The sequence below is a fragment of the Mustela lutreola genome, chromosome 15, assembly GCF_030435805.1.
Source record: "Mustela lutreola isolate mMusLut2 chromosome 15, mMusLut2.pri, whole genome shotgun sequence".
NCBI lineage: Eukaryota > Metazoa > Chordata > Mammalia > Carnivora > Mustelidae > Mustela > Mustela lutreola.
In genome coordinates, this window is record NC_081304.1 from 36,931,289 (window position 1) to 36,936,950 (window position 5,662).

Below are 5,662 nucleotides of genomic sequence, written 5' to 3' on the forward strand. Positions count from 1 at the left end.
GGCCGGACCGTGGGCGGAAGTGGTTCTGGGGGGCGGAGTCTGGCGGCTGTGAGAAACCGGACGGTTTTACCCTGTTGTCATTTGTTCTTTCACGAAATATTTATGAAGATCCTCTTATGCTCGGCACTATTCTGTACTGCGGTGAACAACACCTTAAGATTCCTCGCCTGAGGAAACTTAACATTTTAGTGGAGACAAAGATACTGTTAAGCAAGATCATTTCTGAAAGAGGAAAGTGCTTTGAAACAAATAACGGTGTTATTGATAGAGAAAGGATGGGCATCCACTTTGAGGTTGATTAGTCAGGTCCATTCTGGAGAAGTGATATTTGAGCTAAGAGAAGGCAGCAAGCCTTTCCCACATCTGGGAAATGGCATTCCACAAAGAGGAAACCCATAAGAGGGGGAAAAGTTTGGAACAGTGAGGAAGTAGAAAGAAGGCCAAGGTGACCAGAGCCAAGTTCTAATGAGGAAGTGTGGTACAGATAAGGTTGAAGGGGCAAATAGAAATCAGATCCCATAGAATCTAATAACAAGGTCGTGGTAAGGAATTTGGGTTTTAATCTAAGCTCACTATGAAGGTATTAATTTATTTTTGTACTGAGAGAACAACATAATTTAGCATATCACTAAATATTTATTTTCTTCACTGTATTTGTACTGTAAAAAATTATTCACTCAGGCATTGCCTCTCCCCATTCTAGAATGAAAGTTTATGAGCACAGGGATCTAATTTTCTTCACTGCTGTATTCCCAGTTTCTGCGCACTCTTCCATAAGTATTTGGTGACTGAATGAGTGAATGTTTTATAAAAGTTTACTCTGGCTATTTGGGGAATTAATTGTAGAAAGGCTAAGAGTGGAAAGAGGGAAGCTAGTCGAAGTAGAAAATTATGATGTTGGCTTGGTTTAGGGTGGGTCTCTGTGCTGATGGAAATGAATGGATAGATTTGGGATAATATTTGGAGGTGGAGCTAAATGCACCAGATCGATTTTAAGTGGAGGTGAGGGAAAGGCAGGAATCACACAGACCACTCCTAGGTGTTTTGCTTAAAACTCCGGGTAGATGGTATGCCATTTACTGAGCTAGGAACCATCATGGAAGAACAGCTTTTTGGGGAGGATGAGGCATGGGAGTGGTGGTGGTGGTGGTGAGGAATCAACTGCTATGTTTTGGACATGGGAAGATGCCTAGCTGATGTGATATGGAGAAGTCCAAGCAGGCAGTTGGTTCTATAAGTCTGAATCCCAAGGGAAAACGTCAAGTCTGGAGAAATAAATTGAGGAGCTGTCAAAATATAAATGGTACAATGGAATACGATCTAAAAAGCATTTAATTTAGAAATACTTTAAATAGTGTGCGTAATTCCTTTACATTCAAGAAAAGTGTGGAGTAAGTGCAGGATGGGAAATGTAAATCTCTTGTATTCTCAGGTGGATTCAACTCCTGATTCCCTCTCCTAGTGGGAGAATCTTGCTGTTCCATTTGTGTCTACTCTGAAGAATAAGTATTTTTCATGAAACACAGTCCCTAAGTGAAAGCCCCAAGTGCTTCACCCGTTGCTTCATAAAAACAGCTTATCTCAACATGGGAGGAAAAGAATTGACTTAAAGCTTATTAGGAAATGAAGTGTTGGCAGTTCAGCACATAAATATGGCCACAATCATGTATAAAATCAACATGTTTGAAACCACAACTACCAGACTTTGTAAGTGATTTAAGGAATTTCCAAGAATAATTCTACTTCATGAGTTTTCTTCTCTTTATGCGCTGACTTCAGAACCCAATCCCTATGTCAGTGGTGACATATCTAAAAGCATGATCATGTGGCCAACAGACACATGAAAAGATGCTCAACATCACTCATCATCAGGGAAATGCAAATCAAAACTGCAGTGAGATCCTACCTTATACCTTTCAGAATTCCTAAAATAGAAAACACAAGAAATGAAGTGTTGGTGAGGATGTGGAGAAAAAGGAACTCTCTTGCACTTTTGGTAGAAATGCAAATTGGTGCAGTCCTTGTGGAAAACTGTATGGAGGTTCCTCAAAAAATTAAAAATAGAACTACCCAATGATCCAGGAATTCACTACTGGGTATTGACCCCCAAAATACAAAAACACTAACTCAAAGGGATACATGCACCTGTTTATAGCAGCATTGGATGGAGCTAGGGAGTATAATGCTGAGCAAAATAAGTCAGTCAGAGAAAGACAAATACTACATGATCTCACTTTTATGCTAGATTTTAAAAAACAAATGAGCAAAGGGAAAAAAATCAGAGAGATAAGGCAGGAAACAGACTCTTTTTTAAATATATATTTTAAATTTGGGGGTATATTTTTTTAGTTAAAAAGAGTTGCATGCTCTACCAACTGAGCCAGCCAGGCACCCCAACAGCCTCTTAACTATAGAGAACAAACTGATGTTAACACAGGGGAGTTGGTAGGGAAGGGGGATGGCACAAATAGGGGATGGGGATTAAAGAGTAAACTTGTTATGATGAAAAAATAAAATAAAACATAAAAAAGCATAGTCATGAAAAGGCAATCACTTAGAGATATTGTGTGAATAGAGAATAGGAGGGGACTCAGGACTGACCCTTAAGAATACTCCAATATTTAGAGATCAGGTAGAGGAGGATAAACCTATATAAAAAAAAAGTCTGAGAAGAAGCAGTCAGTGACAGAAGACAAGGAACATTGTATTACCAAGGCCAGAAGAAACTTTCAGGAAGAAGGTAGTGATAAGCTGTTTCAAAGGCTGTTGAGAGGCTGAGAAGGTTACTTGTGACCCTGATAATATCAGTTTTAATGGCATGGTGGATGGAGATGATTGAATTGATAATGGTAGTGGGGGGAAACTGTGATGAAGCCAACCCTTTACAAAGGTTTAGCTGAGGGCACCTGGGTGGCTCAATCATTAAGCCTCCAGCTCTCAGTTTCTGCTCAGGTCATGATCTAGGGTGGTAAGATCACGCCCAGTGTCAGGGTCCACAACCAGAGTCTGCTTAAGACTCTCTCTCCCTCTGCTCCTCCCCCATTCTCTTTGTCTCTCTCTCTATCAAATAAATAAACAAACAAACAAACAAATAAATCTTTTTTAAAAATATTATTCTGGATTATATTAATAATCCTTCACACCTCTGTTCTTGCAGAGCAATGAATTGTATAGAATGTTGAGTGTATGCTATATATTTTACTTTCACGAGCATGTAGTTGGTGTTAAACAAGTCTGAGTTTAAAGACCTCCCAGCCTCTCCACCTAATAGCTGTGACTTATTCAAATTAACCTGTCCAGAACTCATTTCCTCATCTGTTAAATGAGGATCATGAGACTTACTTCAGGATTCTTCTAGAATTAACTTAGGCTAGTAGGCAATGGTGTATAGTGCAAAGAGCATGAACTGGGAGTATCAGAAAGACTTATAGGTGAGTCTAGTTGTAGTTACTGATGTGATAATCTTAGACAAGTTATTTCACTGGTCTGTGCCTCAGTTTCCTCATTGGTAAAATAGGGATTATACAATTATAATATCTACCTTGAAGGCTAGGAATAATATGATTGTTCACCACATAGGGCTTAACATGGTAGAAGTGGGTCAGGATACTATATATATACATTTCCTAATATAGAGAGATTATAGCCATTGAATAAAGCATTTGGAACAAAATCTCATATACAGTAGGTGTTTAGTAAATATTAGCTCTTTCCCATCTTTTGGCCCTTTCTCCTAGTTGAGTAGCTCTTGACCCTCACTGCACAATAGAATCCTTTGAGGGGCTTAAAAAACAAAACAAAAGATGGGGGGTGCCTGGGTGCCTTGGTTGGTTGAACGTCAGACTTTTGTTCTTGGAGTGATGAGTTCAAGCCCCACACTGGGCTTCACTGGGATCTTACTTAAAAAAAAAAAAAAAAAAAGAAGGAAAAGGAAAAACAAAAGAAAACAAGGTCCCAGAAGTTCTGGTTTAATTGTTTTAGTGTAGCAGGCCTATAATCTCTGAAAGCTTCTCAAGTGATTTTTTTTTTTTTTTTCGTCAGAGAGAGAGAGAGAGATCACAAGTAGGCAGAGAGGCAGGCAGAGAAAGGTGGTGGGTTAAGCAGGCTCCCTGCTGAGCAGAGAGCCTGATGCGGGGCTTGATGCGGGGCTTAGATGTGGGGCTTGATCCCAGGACCCTGACATCATGACCTGAGCCAAAGGCAGAGGCTTAACCCACTGAGCCACCCAGGTTCCCGTCTCCTCAGGTGATTCTAATTGCAGTCAGGGTTAAGACTCACTGCTGGGGTGGAGGGAATGCGCACAAGGCATGAAAGTGGGTGGGAGATACAGGCTTCCAGTTATGGAATGAGTAATTCATGGGAATAAAAGGTACAGCATAGGGAATATAGTTAATGATACTATAACAGTGCTGTATGATGACAGACGGCAGATACTCTTGTGGTGAGCATAGGGTAACACGTAAATTTGTGGAATCACTATGTTTTATACCTGAAACTAACATAATATTGTGTGTCAACTATTTTCAAGAAATTTTTTAAAATCATGAGATGTGAAGAATTTAATATATATATTTATTTATATAGGTAACATATATTAAAATATCTAAAGAAATATTAATATATGTAATATAATCAAATACCTTATACATTCATAGTTCAATCAAGTAGATAACATCTGGTCTCATTATGTCTTAAAATACCAGTTCCACTTCTTTTCTCTTTATAGCTCCACACTTTATTCTGAACATTTAAAGTAATCAGTATGTATTTGCCAAATTAGTGAACGTGGAGAAATAGGAACTCTCATGCACTGTGTTGAAAATATAGGAATTTGTGTTAAAAACATAAAAATGGGGGTGCTGGGTGGCTCAGTGGGTTAAGCCTCTGCCTTCGGCTCAAGTCATGATCTCAATGGGATTGAGCCCCTCATTGGGCTCTCTGCTCAGTGGGGAGATTGCTTCCTGCCCCCCCCACCCCGCTTGCCTGCCTCTCTGCCTGCTTGTGATCTCTCTCTCTCTCTCTCTCTCTCTCTGTCAAATAAATAAATAAAATCTTAAAAATAAAAACATAAAAATGATTCAGCCACTGTGGAAAAAAATTTGTTGGTTCCTCCAAACACTAAACATAGAATTACCATATGACCCAGAAATCCTACCCCTAGATACATAGCTAAAGTAACTGAAAACAGGTACTTAAATAGCTACTCAAATATATACAAATTCATAATAGCACTGCTCAAAAAAATTAATGAATAAATTTACATTTAATGTTTGAAAAAGTAATCACTGCTAGAATTATCTTCTTGAAGCCCAAATGGGACCATGTTGTTTCCTTTTATTTTTTAAGATTTTATTTATTTATTTATTTGCTTGTTTGAGAGAGAGAGCATGAGCAGGTGGAAGGGCAGAGGGAGAGGGACAAGCAGACTCCCCGCCAAGCAGGAAGCCTGATGCAGGGCTCAATCCCAGGACCCTGAGATTATAACCTGAGCCACCCAGGTGCCCCAACCATGTAGATTCTCTGCTTAAAAACCTCTCATAATTGCCCATTGTCTACTGAATGTAGTCTGTACTCCTGTAACTTGTATGCCAGGCCCTGAGCAATGCTTCTCCTTCCTCTCAAGAAATAGGACACACTCCCATGAATAATTTCAGCTTGGGTT